Source organism: Molothrus aeneus, chromosome 21, assembly GCF_037042795.1.
Source record: "Molothrus aeneus isolate 106 chromosome 21, BPBGC_Maene_1.0, whole genome shotgun sequence".
Lineage (NCBI taxonomy): Eukaryota > Metazoa > Chordata > Aves > Passeriformes > Icteridae > Molothrus > Molothrus aeneus.
Window position 1 is genome coordinate 6,178,075 of NC_089666.1, and position 17,424 is coordinate 6,195,498.

Here is a 17,424-nt window from a genome sequence, read left to right on the forward strand (position 1 = left end):
TCTGTTTAGAACAGAAATACTTTCTAGATGTTAGAAGGATTAATTGAATTGTGTACACTTCAATATTTTTTTTCTCTCTGTTCCTACCTTGATCTGAAGAAGGTTTGCCTACAATTTCATGCCAGTTATGTTTATCATGTTTTTTTTTCAGATGAGAATATTTTTGATGTCTTCTTGAAAACTGCAGTAATGCCTGCCAGCACTCCCCAAAAAAAGAAAATATTAATTATCTGTAATTAGATAGATTAGATAATTTTTTGTAGCTTTATGTAACGTGGTCCTATATTCAAAGCTATGTATAGATTTTTGTCACTATTTTAAGCTTGTTCTTTTTTTTCCCCCAGCAAAGGGAAAAAAAAAAAAAAGTAAAACCAAAATACTTCTCTGTGGAAACTCAGAGTTCCATCCCAACTCCTGCATGCTGTGTGTGAAAGTAGGTTCAGGGAATATTTTATCAGTTCAGATATCACTGCTGATTTGGCTCATCCTCATTAGAAAATCAAACTGGTTTGGGGTGAGGGAATAAAGGAGAAATCTCAAGGCTTTTTCTGTGTGACTTGAGGCAGGAGCTGAGGGTGTTGGCCTTCACTGACAGCAAGGGATGCCCTGTCTGCTGTTACAGTAACCCTAATTCCAGCCCCTGCTGGCTGGTAGTTCCTTTCCCAAAGCAAAGGAGTTTCTGCTGGGCTGTTCCAGGTGAGCTGCTCATTCTGTACATCTCCCTTTGCTCACTGCATTTCTCTTTGCTCTTGCCTGCCTTGGGTTAGGTGTGGGGAACCATCTTAAAAGTCTTCTCAGGCACGTGTGCTCTGTGTTTATCCTGCCATTTCAGGCTTTCCCAAAATCTCTCAATAAATAGAGGTTATCTAAAATTACTTGCAAAACCATGAATTATTTGACAAGCTGAGTGGGTTTTGTTTTATTTTTGTGAAACATTAAAATTTCCTACACTGATCTGGCAGAAGAATCTTTAATTATGAGCCTCAAGATCTGAGTTTAACTTGCATAGATACAGAAATACACAGGCCCAGTATTAATGGGCTCTTCTTTACTGGAAGGGCTTTCTCACTGGCACATCTGTGCTAACATGGGATATTTCCCCAGATTTCTTTTCCTGAGGGTGGCTGGGCAGGATGTTGAGCTTACAGATGTTGTTGGAGATCACATGTCCTGTCCAGATGTGCCTTGCAAGCTTGGGGTGTTGCTGCCCTTCTGCAGTCTGTGGGGAATGTGGCTTTCTCCTGGAACTGGAGAAATGAAATCTCTTCTATCACACAAACCACTTTGTATTCAGTCCAACTGTTTGGAGTTCTGTAGGTATTTGAGAGATTTACCAAAACAAATGAGGGGTAGGAGGTGGGCCAAAGCTGCAAGGTTAAACCATAGAGAAGATGGTAAAAATGTGCCCTTTATTGTTGATGCAGAGATCTTAAAAGTCAGTGCTTGGTTATCTTTGGTAGTAAAATTGGCAAGGCCAGGCAGAAATGTTCACTCTGTCAACAGCACTGATCACAAGTCCTTGAACTTGGTTTGAAATATGTTCAATACTGATATTTTCTAGTAAGATCTTCGTGGTGAAACCCAGTGCAGAAAGTCTGGTTTAGTCATATGTGTGAAGTTCTGTCGTGTTTAACTTCATTTAAATTATATTGGAGCTGATACATGTTGGTTAGCACCAAGTGGTTCGAGGTATGTGTTGAATGTAGCAATGCTTGAATCTCAAAATAAAAAAGTAAACTTAGGTTTCAATATTTAAAATCTAAAAAAAAAATAGTTATAACTGCATAATACAAAACTTACTACATTTTGTTTGCAGTAAATGACACAACAGAGCTAAACAGAGCAGGCCTATGCCTGCCTCAAGAAATCTGTTCATGGTCCTCTTGCATTTTTATCTTTTTGCTTCCCAAAACTCTGGGGGGTTTTCACAAATATGTTGGGAGGTTGGTGTGGTAATTTTCTCTGTTTGTCTAGAGAAACAAGGTAGATGTGATATTCTGCTGAAATCTTGAAAGAAGCTGATCCTGTGCTAATTGAGGAGCTGTCCTTGTTGGACATGTGTTTGATATTCCTGCTGCACATCCCCTGGAGTGGCAGCTCTGGAGTCAGCCTCTGTCTGTGTAACAAAGGTGGTGCCTGGACAAAGATCAGGAGCTGCCTGATGCTCGTGGCACTGGAATTGTGCTGCATTCCCTGCAGCTGGCAGGTGTTATCTGCCCAGAGACTCTGTGCAAGCTCCTTGCTGGAAATGCTGGCTAGCACTCACAGAAAATAAAACTGAACAGGAACCATTTCCTAATGAATTTCAATCTTGGCAAAGAAGTCAAGAAGCAAAAGGTGCCTGAGGTGTTGGGGAAGTGGGTTTCTGTATGTGGAAACTCAAATATCATGGACACTTCGGACAGTGAGGTCAAATTGGTTGGTTTGGCTTCAGTTCTTCCTTCCTTCTCCTAACCATGGGCAGCAGATGAGTTTCAGGAAGTACTGAAGTTCAGCATTTCAGGAAGTGCTGTGGTTGATTTATCCTGGGTGCCTCTGCTGCTCTGGGGTGGGGGAGCCTGTGCAGGGCTGGCTCAGGCACAGCATTTATGGGTGGGAGTACCCAGTGCTCATCCAGAGGGGCTGGGCTGAGCCTCAGCAGCTCCACAAAGCTCCCAGTGCTCACCCAGAGGGGCTGGGCTGAGCCTCAGCAGCTCCACAAAGCTCCCAGTGCTCATCCAGAGGGGCTGGGCTGAGCCTCAGCAGCTCCACAAAGCTCCCAGTGCTCACCCAGAGGGGCTGGGCTGAGCCTCCAGGGTCAGGCAGAGCCTCAGCAGCTCCAGGGCTCAACCTGGCTGCTGCTTTGGCACCACTTTGCAGGTGGTTTATTTTGATAAAATAGGTGGGATTGTCTTCTGATGTTTTCAGTTTTGTTGTTCTCAGTTAATTCTCTGGTGTTACTTATTTTTTTTTCTCAATTTATCGTGTTTTGCTCTAAATTTTGATGACCTTACAAGACAGACACCATCTCTCCAGGAATACAAGTGCTACTTGGAGATTAACAACAGTTTTCAGAGAGTTAATGCAGGTCCCTTGGGAAGAGGAATGTCCAAGGGTGAAGCCAGCATTTCCTGCTGTACCTTTGTGCTTTCTGCTGTGCTCTCCTATCAGCACTGAGCATTGCTGCCTTGTGTGTTCCCAAACTTCTCAGTCTAATGGATTCAAGGTCTCCTGTGTTACTCGACGTTTCAGGCTCAGCCTTGCTTTCCTTGTTCTCCTGTACCTTGTTTTGTACAAACAGTACGTAGCAAAATGCAGCAATTGGGAGAAATCAATGAGCTACTCAGGGCATAAATCATTGCTCTCCAAACCAATGGAGCTGCTTGCACAGTGATTAAAGATGGGGCATGTTGGTTTTGGGGCTAGAGAATGAAGTATTGCTCAGTCTGTTTGGGGTGAAAAGATGTGAGAAATGCCATATTTTAATCTCTGTTGAATATCTTTTATCTGCTACATGCATATAATATATTTTGTTGATTTTTAAGGTCCACTGAAATGCTTCTTATTTTCAGACTGTGCTGGAAAGCAGCTGTTTTTCATGGTATAGCTAAACCTATTCTAACAGTGCTCTGTTAATCTCTTACTGAAGATCACTGTGCTGTTTGAACACTAAATTCTTATTTCAGTGAATTGAATGTATTCCGTTTTTTAGCTGGGGCTTGGATAAAGATCTTTTACATGGTTGTAAAGAATGAATATTTTGCTTTTAGCTGATCTCTGAGGCTTTGTACAGTCTGTGTAGCAGAGGCACAAAGGAGCAGATGGTTTGTTCCAATGTCTTAACTCCCCTATTTTTGTTGGGGCAGATGTGACAGCAGCTATGGTGAGAAGGTAGTTATCAACTCACGTCCAGCCTTTCTCCAATATGGGCTTACTTTTGTTGCTTCTGTTGCATTTTTCTCCTTATTATTTTTACTTCATAAAAGCTTCATACAGTGAAAGCTTGCTTGCTTTCTCTGAGTGCTTCTAAGGCAGAGCAGGAGGAAGAATCCCTGGTTCCTGAAGTGCTCTCTCAGGATTTGATGCTGGCAGCAAAAAGCGTTTTGGGTGCAGCTCCTGATGCGTTTGGAGAAGCACAGTTGAGGTTGGTGGAACATGGGCTGTGCTGCTGCTCCTGGAAGCACAGGGTGCTTCTTTCTCATTAGTGTTCCTCATTACTGTTCTGAGGGCCTGGTGCACTGAGACACGGCAGCGTGTGAGCTGCTCAGCACATCAGGGAAAGGCTTTTCAGAATCCCAGCTGGCCATAATAAAAGATCACTGTAGATCTGGGAGTGCCTCCCTCAGATCAGGAGGTGAGATGTGTCAGTTTGACTGGCTCTCCATCCTTGTTTTGAAATGGATTTACTTGTGAGGATGTGAAAAGCAGGGTGGCCAAGTGTAGCTTTCTGGAAGTTGTTGTATTTTGTAAAAGGGTGGAGACAGGAAGCAGTTGATTCTCCTTTGACTCAGTTGACTCTTTATTAGCTGGCATGTGTAGAACAAAATGGATGATTCAGCTCCTGTTGATAAAATAGCAGAGCTGAAATGTATGGAAATACAAAATACAATAATGGGGATTTCTGCTGATTTCCTGTGCTTATGCAGGCATGGAGTCTTACTGATTTATTTTTTGTGTTAGTGTTTTCCATGTCTATTCCTCAATATTTGTTTCTGGGCTTTTTTTGGTGTTGTAAAGAAGTGGTCACAGAACCCATTTCCTCCTCTAATGTAATAAATATTGTAGTGAAGATCTTAATGTACCTTAAGCTGATGTCACTGTGGTGGTCACATCTGAACCAGCACATGATTTCTAACAAGGTGAAGATCATTCCAAGACAGATGTGTTGGCAAGCAGAGCTGAGAGAAATCCCATCCAGGCTTTTGGAACCCACTTGTTCTCTTACACTTTAATCCCTGACAGGGCAGCTGATCCACTTGATGGATTTCATTGTAATCTCCAGGATTTTGGTAACAGGAGGTGCCTCTGCCAGGTTTTGCATCTCCCCATTCATTTATTATTTGCCTGGGAATTCAGTGCAGTGTGATCCAGTCACACACTGGGCTCTCCTCAGCACCTCCTGGGGAATATTTGGGCAGAGCTTGAGCAGAACATCATCCTGCTAGAGACATCCATCAGTCTTGGTGAGGACTTCTGAGCGTTTTTAAATCACAGAAAATGAGCTGAAGACTGCTTGAAAATTGGCTTACCCAGAAGTGACTTTTAAAAGACAATATTTGGGTACTTAAGGGGAATTCTCAAGAATTACATTTCTTAATAGGATTGCAATTTACTATAAGCATGTTCTTAAAGTGTGGATTAAAAACTTGGTTTGATACCTGAATAAACCTGGTTTTAATGTTAACTTCCATTAAAAAGAAACAACTGTATGAATTTAGGCATGTAAAGTGTTTTCATTTGCTGTGTAATGATTGTGTCACCCTGGGACACTGTGAGCTCCTCCTCCAGCTGTGTGCTTCCATTTCTGGCTTCTAGGAGAAAATGTTCTCCGTACAGCTTGGATTGTGACCTACCCCAAACCTATGGATTCAGCTGATAGACACGAGAGATCACCCATGGTATCAAATAGAATATCCTGATCCCGTGGCATTACTGGGGAATATCACAGGAATATTGCAGTGTTACTTAGTCATGAATTATTAAAGCAAGACTGCAATATTCCTGTGGTGCATGTGCTCTGCCCTGCTTAGGTAAACACAGATTCTGGTGGCTTGGCCAATGAAGTGAAAACAGCAGTAAAAAGTGGAGGTTCATGATAAAAGAGCTGAGGGAAGCAATGAGAAATGACAGCTGAAGTAAGGAACAACTGTTCAGTTACTGTAAGGCTCTGCAGATAGAAGCATCTAGTAATAAATGCTGAGTCATTTCTCTGTTGGTTAATTAATAGGAATTTATTCTCCTTCAGTGCTGCGTGTGGTTTGTTTGTCAGTCTGAAGGGAGATGTCTGCTGGTGTGTGACAGCAAAATTGCTTGGGTTTGGATAAAGGGATACTTCAGGAAGTGCCAATTTTCCATGACATTTTCCTGATAAATGTAGCTAGAAATTGATGCATAAGCAGAAATCGATGCATAAGTAGATGTTAAGTTTTTACTCTGGTTTTGGGGTTTTTACATTCTTTTTGAATGGTAAGGTCAGGAAAGAAGACAGTAAAAACATCACTGACTGGTTGGATAAAATTGGTGAGGTTATCTGTAAATGTGTTGCTCTTCAGAAGGACTAAGTGCATAGAGATAATTGGAATAAAATCTAGATTATTTTTGTGATATAATAAATAAAACTTTGTTGAAAACTTACACTAAATACCAGTAATTTTTGTTCTTAAAATAAGTTAACTTTCCATGCCTGTTTCTTCTCAGGAAGTGTAAAAATGCTTTTAAATGGGAATTTCTTTGAGAGGAAAACAGAAAAGATGTGGTTAGGAAATGTTTGGGCTTGGGTCACTGAAGTACCAAGAGTTATTAAAATTAGTGAATTACTTCAAAGATCTCTTAAGACCTTTCTTTTTAAAAAGTGCTATTTTAAGCATTTGGCTTTAGGCCTCTGTTAAACTTGTAATATCAGTTCTTTTAGTTTTTTACAGCAATTCTCTGCTGTACCTAGAATATTAAAATGATTTTTTTTTTAATAATGCACATGGCTTCCAGATGCATTGAAGGATTAATGAAATGACCTGTTAGAGTCCAGATTTTTTATGCTTAAATATGACATCAGTATGATTCTTTTTTTAAATGTAGGTCATGGGATTAGCATCAGGAAATGTGAGCATTTTGGCAGCGTGGGATCGTGCCTGCCATGAAGGCAGCTGGCTTTGTGCAGTGCTGGTGGCAGGAGGAGGCACTGAGCACACCAGGGCTGTTCATTGCACTCATGTGTCCTGCCATGGTCTTAGCATTGGTGGCTGCTTGGCAGGCTGCTATTTTGAGGAAGTGCTAAACTGCCCAAAAGTTGATTTCCAAGTCCTTGTTCAGCAGAGGGAGGGATGACTCCCTGGAAAATGGAGCCGTGCAAGCAGGAGCTGATGGACTGTGCATGATGAGCATTTTGGTGCCTTTCAGGGGGTGTTCTGTTGTGGTACTGGTGGTAACAACCTCTGGCATATCGGGAATTTGAACGCTCAAGTTTAACTTTCATGGTGAATTATTCATATTCTGTAGCAGTTTTGGAGGAGACAGAAATGCCCTGTTCCTCTGAGACAGTGGTTGCAATTTGGGACTTGGAATGTGGAAGTGCCTTGCTGAATTGGGGTTCTGCAAGGTCTTTCAAGGTTTAATTTTCTGAGATAAAAGCTTAATTTTTTTTCTTTCTTCCTTTTTTTTTCTGACTAGCAGCAGCTATTTATGGTGGATGGGTTTGTTGTGGGTTTTTTGTTATTTTTGTGGCAGTTTGGATTCTCAGGTGCCAAACTGAGGCGGTGTGGGGCACTTGTGCCTTGCCTCAGTGCCTCACAAGGGCAGTTTGGTGCACTGGGGGCTGTTCCATGTGGGTCTGTTCTGCCTGCTTTCTCCTCTTGTATGTGCTGCTTTGTGTCAATGAGGTTACAGGATAAGGGAACGTGGCCAGGACTTTGCCAGCACCCTAGAACTTGACCTTTATTATTCTTTAGCCAACAATTTTTCTGTGTTTTATGGAACAAGGAGAATTTTTTTTTATTCCTAATGTGATCTTAGATCCATGGAGCTGAGTAGAAAAAGTGCACAAGTTTCTTCAGGAAGAAAACATTTCTGGACTTCTTTTACTTAAACCAAAACACAGAAAAACTCTGAAACTCTCAGCATCAGTGAGTCTAGAAATGGAACCTGTCCTTCCCTGTTGAGCTATAGGTAATAGTGAAGCACTGATGAAATCAGGTTGTTGAGTTGCAGCTATTTTTAGCACGTGTAATTATCATTTCAGTCACACACTGCATTGAAAATGGAAATTTGTGAGCACTCCAGCCAGCCAACGTGGCTGCTGCAAGATGAGCATTACCACTGATGGACCTGATGCTTGTTTTGTGTGTACTTCCCACTAATATATGGAAAAATGTCTACTGAGCACAGCAACTGCTTCAGCTGGGAACTTGGCAATTCTTCAGCACGAGGAGCAGCCAATACCTCCCACAGAAACATTCAGCTGTGCTGGCCTCGCACCACACGAGCGCTTTCAGGAAGTTTTCGAAGGAGTTGTACAATCTCCTGTTGTCCCTAGCAGGGTGAGCTCTTTGGCAAACCTGTTGTAGGAAGGTCCTGCTTGCTTTTCAGAGTTGGTGTGCTGGGAAATTACAGACGTGGCAGATGCTTCCCAGAAAGGGGACTTCAGATAAAGGAGGAGTTGGAGCCTTCTGCTCAGCGGGTTCAGATTTATGAATTTGGAATTATTAATTCATACTTCTCTAGGTTGGACTTCAAAGCTGCCCTTGGAGGAGGGGACAGCAAAGACTTGGGTTTCTGGACTCCAGCTCTGCACTCCCCAAGGAAATTCTGAGCTGCAATGAAGTAACTCTTGGAGGGGCACACGCAGATCCTGAAATGTCCTTTGAGCTTCCAGCTGTCTGCTTGAGCACTTAATGGTTTTAGTTAGTCATTAAACTGAAAATGGGATTTTTGGGGGAGTTTTTTGTATCCAGAACAATCTTGAAAGTTTAAATTTGAGACTTAATTACATTGGAATTTCACGATGCTGGCAGTGCTTTGGCAAGGTGCTGTAATCTCCTGAGCATCTTGCTGCTGTTCTGTGATAATAATCAGCCATGTAGACTGGAAGAAAGGATTTTAATGAATAACTTGCAGTTGCTGTTCCACAGCCATTATCTGTGCCTGGTAGGTGCTACATTGCAGTGCTGATGGTGCTGGGTACCTGTGCAAGAGCAGCCTAAATTAGGAACTGCCTGGCTCCATCCAGCCAGCCCTGCTGGCTCAGGGCTGCAGAGCAGCAGAGCAACTTCACTTCAAATGGCTGCTTTATCTCAGTAGTGATACTGAGGGTTGGTAGTAGGTTTTTGGGTAGTTTAAGGGTTTTTTTGGTTTTTTTTTCTTCCCCTCCAGCACAGTTATTGTTGAGTGCCTTGATTAAAACAACCCTGTGTGCCACTCTTGCAGGAGGATGTGTTCTGCAAGACATTTTTAAGATTCGTGTGGTGTAATGGTCATGAAAATCAGTTTTTACTGGTGTTGGTTGACATCCATGTTAAACTGTGCTGCTAAAGCCACTCAAATACCTGTGGATACATGGATTGCATCCCCCACTGAACACATCTCCCAGCTTCACCATTCCTGCAGCAGGGACAACTGCTGGGAGTCCTGGCAAACCCCATCCAGGGTTTGAGCCAGGTCCTCAGGGTCTCCTCTGATGCCTGGCCCCACATCACTGGGCATGAATTGCTGGTGTGTTTTAAACACAAGGATGCCTTTGCAGCAATTCAGATATTTAGCCTTGGCATCCAGTCAATGGGTGTGGAAAGCAGTCTTGAGAAGGTTGGAATTGCATCCAGAATATTTGGGTTTTAAGTCCCTCATTGAATCCATAGGTCAAGAGGAAAATGTGTTTATCTGGTAAATGGCTCTGGAGAGGGTACAGTGAGTGTGTGTAATCTGCTTAGGAAGTTGCTTCATTTTGGAGGGTTATTCAGATTTCCTGTGATGTTCAAACATTTCAAAATGCTTTCCATGCTCTTCCAAATCATTTTTCTTCATTTTCTTCCCTGCTTTCCCCAGCCTCGTGAAAAAAGTTGGTGTCTTCTGCAGAAATCTTCTTCATATGTAGACTTATACCTGGAGTTGAGATGAACTGGATTGGTGAGGGGCTTGGCACACAACCCTGTGAGGAATAACTGAGGCAGCTGGGGGTGTTTGTCCTGGAGAAAAGGAGACTCAGGGCTGACCTTGTTAATCTTAAAATTCCTGAGAAAGGTGCTGTGCTCAGCTGGGGCTGGGCTCTTTCTCCAGGCACTGACAGAACCAGAGGACACAGCCTCGAGCTGCACCAAGGGAAATACAGGTTGGACATTGGGAAAAGTGTTTCACAGAAAGGTGATGGAGTTTTTTCCAGAAAGGTGAGAAAGTTTTTCACAGAAAGGGGATAAAGTTCTGGAATGGCTGCCCAGGGAGGTGCTGGGGTCACCATCCTGGGTGTGTTTAACAAAGCCTGGGTGTGGCACTGGGTGCCAGGGTTGAGTTGAGGGGCTGGGGCTGGGTTGGACTCCATGGTCTTTAAGGTCTCTTCCAACCTGGGGATTCTGAGAATTTGGGGGAATTTTGGGGATTCCCAGGAAGCAGGGAGGTGGTGGAGTCACCATCCCTGGGTGCCAGGGTTGAGTTGAGGGGTTGGGATGGATTGCACTCGATGATCTTTAAGGTCTCTTCCAACCTGGGGATTCTGAGAATTCTCTGAATTTCCCGCTGAGTTGTCAGCTCAGAGTAACTGCTTCATATCTGTAAAGAAAGAAGGATATTGGGCTAGCAGCAGTCAGTGAGGGAAGCTTGACCCAGAAATGAAGAAGTTCTTGACTCGTGGAGTTCCTTTACTCTTTTTTAGCCCAAATGGCTGTGCTGGTTGTTCACTTGCAGCAGGAGGCTGTGGCCGTGTGGGGACACTGGGGACAGCAGCCCTGTGTGGGGCTGGCTCTCCTCCAGTGCTTTGGTGTGATGGTTGAACCACTTGAACCATGCTCCCAGTGTTCTGTGGAACTTTTTGTTCTCTGGTGTTTTTGAAACCCCAGTTTTTGGTGTCAAGGGCCTGCAGCTCTGGGCTCAGCAGGGCTGGCAGGGCCGCGTGTGCAGCTCCTCACCAGAACTCTCCACCGAGGCAGGAGTGAACTGGCCTCTCATTTTCGTGTTGCTTTTACCAGGCTACATTTTAGCTAAAAATGGAAGCTTGTGGCAATGCAGATCTTTTTTTCATGAGTAGCTTGTCTGCTTTTGTCCTTAAATGAGCTCCATCTTTAAGGTAGAATTGAAAATATCTCCGTTGCCAGGACTGCGTTCTGCGAGCATCCTCAAGTAGAAACTTTAACCCTTTGAGAAATGAACTCAACTTTTGTGGAAAAGTTTGCTGTTATGCTTCCTTCCTCTTCTTCCAGGCTGGTTAAAGTGGTGGGGGTTTTTTGTTTTGGTTTTGTTTTTCATTTTTGCAGAAGCCATATGAACTCTGCAGCACCTCTCCTGCATTAATGAGAGTGCAGCACAGGACAGTAATGATGGTGTGTGCTTTGCCCTTTGCTGTTGTGTATTTTGTGTGCTCTTAGTGCACCAGCATAAATTTACTTGGTTGCATTTCAGGTAATTCTTCCAGAATTTCATTAAATTTCATTATCTCTGTAGTGGGGGCATTTTTTTTTTTTTCCTGTCAAGACTTCTGGAACTTGACTGGAGCTGCTCTGTTTTCAGAATTTAAAATGGTCATGTCATGTTTTTGTGTCTGGGGAGTGGAGTTTGGCCTCTAAGTGTGAGTTCCTGTTTATGTCCCAAAGTGTGTTGTTCTGGCAGTAACAAACAAAACTGCTTACTCTGTGATGGTTTCATAATCACAGCATTAAAATGTTTATCTATAAATGAGCTTGGGTGAGGATGATCCATATCCTAAGTAGCTTAACCTCCATACCAGACACTGAAGTGGTTTGTAAATTCTCCAGCTAGTAGTGAACTGTAAAATCAGAAAGGTGCATTTTATGGAGATTTCACTTGGAAGTGTGTGGGGTTCTAGGCTGGCTTTCTGGTTTAAGGTCATTTTCCTTCAGTACCTTCTTGCTTTGTGCTCAGAATAATCTCAGTTTTCCTCATGCAGCAGCTTGGGGTCCCCTGGCATCACCCCCAGCCCTTGTCCTGGTGTGTGACAGAGCCAGACCCAGGTGTTGGGATGCAGAAATGCTCATCAGTGTTGGGCATCTCGGGCTGAGCTCAAATATCGCTTTGTGCTACCTGGGGAAAAAGCTGTGCCCAAATCTCTTACATTTTCCCCTTGCTGCAGAGCCAGTCTGTGCAACCAGGGCCCTCCAGCCCGTGTGAGTTCCTGGATGTGTCAATTCCTTCGGTACTTTCTGCTGCCATGGGGGATGTAAAGTTGTAACTCTGGTGTGCTCTCACTGGAGCTCCTCAGTAGGAGGTTTATGTAACAACTTCTGATAAAATAGATACCATGATACTTAACTGTGATAGGTAACATCTTCTGATAAAATAGATACCATGATATTTAACTGTGATAGGTAACATCTTCTGATAAAATAGATACCATGATACTTAACTGGGATAGGTAACAACTTCTGATAAAATAGATATCGTGATATTTAACTGGGATAGGTAACATCTTCTGATAAAATAGATATCATGATATTTAACTGGGATAGGTAACAACTTCTGATAAAATAGATATCATGATATTTAACTGGGATAGGTAACAACTTCTGATAAAATAGATATCATGATATTTAACTGGGATAGGTAACAACTTCTGATAAAATAGATACCATGATATTTAACTGGGATAGGTAACAACTTCTGATAAAATAGATATCATGATATTTAACTGTGCTTAGAAGGCACATGGAGCTCAGGGACAGGATTGAGCAGAAATAATTCCAGTGTGTTGAAAATGCTGGTTTGGGGAGGGGGCACTTTGTAGGACAGTGGAAATTGTGTGGCTGATACTGCATTCTCTTCTAATCCTAAATTCTCTGATACCATGGACTTCTCTATCACTAGGGCAGGAGAACGATCTCAGGATTGCAAGAATTTCTTGGGAAAAGGTCACAATGAGCTGCATGACACAAATTCATCTTTTGGTTGTGTTACAGTAAATAAACTGTGCCCATTTCCTTCAGGAAGGCAGACCAGCTGCTCAAGTTAGCTCACAGAAATATCTGCACTTTGATAGTCGTTTAATTTCTGTTCGATTTATTGAGAAATGGGTGATCTTTTATGGTAATTACATTAATTGTGGTTTTGGTGTCTTTTTTTTTTCCAGAATTTACATGTTTGACAGCAGAAGTTGGCTTTCTACTGTAGTGAGAGAAAATGTAAGTAGAGAAAAAAGATTTTTTTTTTCCTACTCCCTGAGAAACATCCTATTTTTAAAAAGTGGTTAATTCAGATTTTTGGCTGTTCATCCGTGCAAACCTCAAGTAAGCTTTTTCTCCTTTAGCATGTGTATTCTTGTGTCAACAGGAAGGATCTTAAAATGGCCAGGAAACCTGGTAAATAATAGATGTTAGTGCCTGCCTCTGTCAGAGAGGGAGCTGGCAAAGCACAGGGAGACCACAGATGAAACTGTTTCATCTCAGTGGGGCAGGGAACTGTAATAAATAAAATGATGAGAATAGTCATTCTCTCATGAATGAAAAATTACTGCTCCACCATGTTTGACAAAAGAAGGCCAAATTTCTTTTGAGCAAAGTGGCTCTTGTCAGAATGTTCTTTTCAACGTGGCAGTGTTATTTAAACAGAACCTGACAGTTCCAGAGTTGATATTCTGTGTAATTGTAATTATTACTATTGTTCTTGGAGCAGTAAAATCTTCATTACCTTCCAGACTTCAGCTTGAATCTCTGTGAGGAACGTTGCTAATTGGCCAAGTATTTGCAGAGTTCAATCTGATATTTTCAATTGCTGGATATGTACTGGTTTTCTAAAGACAGGCAGCAGGCCTTGTTCCTCTGCCTGTATCTCCCTCTGGACCCAGGGGACCCTGAATTTTATCTTCTGTTTTAGTTCATATAAGTGAGAGAGAGAACACCTCAGGTTTGTTCCACCAGCAATTCTGATCTGACTGCATTTCCCAGAGAGTAAAAGAGAAACAAGGAATCCATCCCTGCTCCTGAAAACAAAGAGAACCCTCAGCTTTTTAAAATAAATATTATAGAAAATCAATTAAAATAGATACCATAGAAATATCATAGAAATAGCCATCATGGTATTTAACTGTGCTTAGAATGCAAATGGAGCTCAGGGCCTGCATTTTTTCTTCAGTTTTAGTTCATATAAATGGCAGAGAGAACACCTCAGGTTTGTTCCACCAGCAGTTCTGATCTGATGTATTTCCCAGAGAGTAAAAGAGAAGCAAGGAATCCATCCCTGCTCCTGAAAACAAAGAGAACCCTCAGCTTTTGAAAGGCAGTGACGTCGGCTCACTGTAACTAACAGTGACTTGTGGATAATTCCTTTGTCATTGTGGACATGTCCAAGCTGCTGTGCATGTTGCTAATAGGATTTGTGCTATCTGCTAGATTAGCACAGCTCCATTTAATCAGATGTCCTGCTCTGGGGCTGTCTGCTGGCCATGCTGGCAGCTCCTTGTTAAGTTTGGGCTCTGCTTTTGCAAATATTTTGCTTTTCGGCCATGTTGGAGCGATGGGTATTGGCAGGAAAGAGGTTGAGGGAAGAAATGTCAGCCAGGCAGTTCATGGGAGAAAAGGGATTTGCTAAACCTCCTTAGGAAGTTACTGTGCTTGAGTAAAATATGAACCATTTAGCTTGAAACCCTCTGTGCTACAGACACTGCATCCACAGTGGCTTGGTGGGACTGTGTTAGGCTGTGCTAAAAATACCTTGTGGCAAGCAAAGTTTGACCAGCAAGGGATAGAAATTCCAAATATTTGACTTAATGATAGCTGTGATTTCAAATGTGGGGTTTTTTTCTTTTCATTTGTAGAGATGATTTTCAGGACAGAGAGAGGGTGGAAGACTCCATCCTTTTTATTTTTTTTAATAGGAATGGTGTAAGAAAATTAAATAAAGAACTTTTTAGTAAGCATTGCTTCATTGCTGTTACCAGCAGAGGAATTTCAGAGAGGAATAATATTTATTTAACAGTGTTTGGATGAGTTATGTCCAGCTCTCCAGCATCAATACAAATAAATGTGAGGGTGTTAATGATACCTTGGTTTTAGTAACTGGATTTACTTGGGTTGGCACTTTGAGCTGTGGAAAGGACAGTGGAGTTGTTACAATGAAATGAGTGGATTTGAGTTCTTCCTCAACCTTTCAATTTTTCTGTCACTGTTTTCTGAGCAGTGAGTGAATAATTCTTCTTCTTTAAATAAGAATTATTCCACTGGCATGCTGAGTATATCTCCATTTGCAGGAAGCACATGGAAGCTCTGTAAGGCTTCCTGCAGGTGAAAACTTCAGCTGTTGGACACCCAGCTGATGGACCTACCTAATTCTCCTTTTTCACAGGAGTACAGCTCATGGTAGAGTTAGAGAAAAGCAACCCCTGAGCTCTCCCTTTGACATAAATGATGTGACCAATCCTTTGGACACAGCTGAATTGTGGAGTTTTTGGGATGTGGAATGGAACAAATCAGGCAAAGTCAGGTGATTTTCCTGTGTGGGGAACAGAGGGACAAAGTGACTTTTCCATGGGTTCCTTGTCAGAAATGAGGGATTTGGGTCACCTGGAGGAGGGGGACAGGGATGCCCTGAGGTGCTCAGGTTGTTACCCAGCAAGGGGGGAATTACCCACAAGGTGCTCTGCTCAACAGGATTAGGGCAAATAAGCTTAGACCACAGACACTTAAGCACTTCAGCCCTGGGAAGGTCTTGAGGGGGTTGGAGAAAGTGAATTTTATTCCTGAGGAGCTGCCTGCAGGGACACCCTGACACAGTCCACACAGAGGGAGGTAAGCAGGAGTTTGGCTCCTTCCAATTTCTGCACAGCTCTGGGGGAGATGGGGGAAAGGAGTGTGGAACCTGAGGAGTGACTTTTTCTTTTTCTTGATTTGGAAATGCAGTAACTTCTTTGAAAACTCCAGATATAGGATCATCATCCACATCAGGGTTACAGATTTACAGATTCTTCTAGAAACCTTCTTGTAAAACAGGGTTAAATGCCTTTAGAACATGCCAAGAAATAAAAATCTATTTCATGATACTCCATTGTGCTTGTTTGTGATGAGCAGAGACTGTTCAATATATGGCCCATGTCTGTAATATAAATAAATCTGTATGAAATTTCCCTTCTATCAAGAGTGAGAGTGGATAAAAGCATTTTTTCCCCATACATTCTTCTGACCTCACCTGATCTCCTTATTCTTTTAAAAATACTTTTTAAAATACAATACTAGTAAGCTCTGATTTACAGTATAGCTAAAAAGGACATGGGAGGCTGGAAGCCTTTTTTCCTCCCACAGATCTCATATTTCTACCATAAATTCAATTGTCTAAAACTCAGTATAAAAGAAACAGTGGAGCAGCCAAGCTGGTTTGCTGTTTGTCCCATAAATTTTACAGTTTGCTTCAGAGAACTCCTATATTTTCAAGCCCTTGGCTGCTGTAGGGTTGTCATTTCCTGAGTGAGTTCAGTCCTGTTGGCAGGAATTAGCACTTCCTGTTGATGTTGAAACAACAAAGACTACAAAGAGAATGTGGAAATGTGCTTTACACAATTCCTATGGATGCTGACAGAAAGGCAGCTCAGGGTTTGGAGTTGCTTGGGATGCAGAGGGGCCAAGTTGGAATTCTCAAAGTGGATCTATCTTCAAGATGGGAAAATGAACTTTTTAAACTTTCTCCCTTAGGATAAGGGCTCATCTCCTTAGGCCTCTCCCTGTTCCATGCAAAGCTTTGTTTCATTTAAATGCAAGAGAATTCTCTCTCCCAGTGCACGAATTCTGCAGAAAGAAATGGGTGCTATTTTAAGGAGAGCATATCTGCTCTGACTGACGTGAGATTATTCCTCCTATTGTGTTTTTAAATAAAGCTGCATGTAAAGTCTTCACTGTAGTTCCTTGTAGCTGCAGCTGGAATTCTTGGTGTCCTGAGTCTTTATTGCAGTCTCATCAGTGAGTTGCTGTGACCTTGGGCAGAGCACCAAAGTTCTGGGATTTCTTGCTCTGAAATAGGAATGATAGCATCTCTAAGTTCTTTGTCTGGAGTGGTCAGTGCTTGCTTAGTAGGAAATGATGTTATATATTAACTCAGAGAATGGCAGAACTGGAAATGAAGAAGCTGAAAGATCTGAAAAATCACAGTTTATTCTTAAATTACCTCCTTTGTGACAGAAGCAGTGCATCAGTGTTTCACCAGGTGTGGCAGGCTCAAAATTCTAACAGATATCCAGCCCAGAGTGTTTGTCTGAGATGTAAAATGAACAAAACATGTTGAGAAAACAAAAGAGCATTCCAAAGCCAAGCAGGATAATGAAGCACTCAGGATGGGCTTTGTCTTAGCTGGATTTTGGGCTGAGCTGAGCAAGCAATCCTCAAGGGGCTTAGGGATGACCCTGGGACCAGAAGAGAGGAGGAGCAGACCCAGTTTCAGATGAAGTGAAAGGGCCTTGAAGTTGTGTGAGTGGAGTTTTGGGAGAGGAGCCAACTAAAATTCCTTTTCTAAGATACTGTGGGTTTCAGAGAAGAGGAAAAAATGGTAAATGATGCTGTGACAAGATCTGGCATCTGTTCCTAGAGGTTTTCAGTT

General features: G+C 42.3%; 1 protein-coding gene across 7 annotated transcripts in view; it reads left to right on the plus strand.

The window, feature by feature from the left end:
- GNB1 (G protein subunit beta 1) overlaps positions 1-17,424 on the plus strand; it is a 39,649-nt gene that overhangs the window by 7,001 nt on the left and 15,224 nt on the right. For 6 of the 7 annotated variants that reach the window (XM_066564208.1, XM_066564214.1, XM_066564212.1 and 3 more), the window contains exon 2: positions 12,977-13,028. The exons of the other annotated variant lie outside the window; for it this stretch is intronic. The gene's annotated coding sequence lies outside the window, so the exon portion shown is untranslated. The remainder of the gene's footprint in view (positions 1-12,976; positions 13,029-17,424) is intronic. 7 annotated transcript variants of the gene reach the window in all.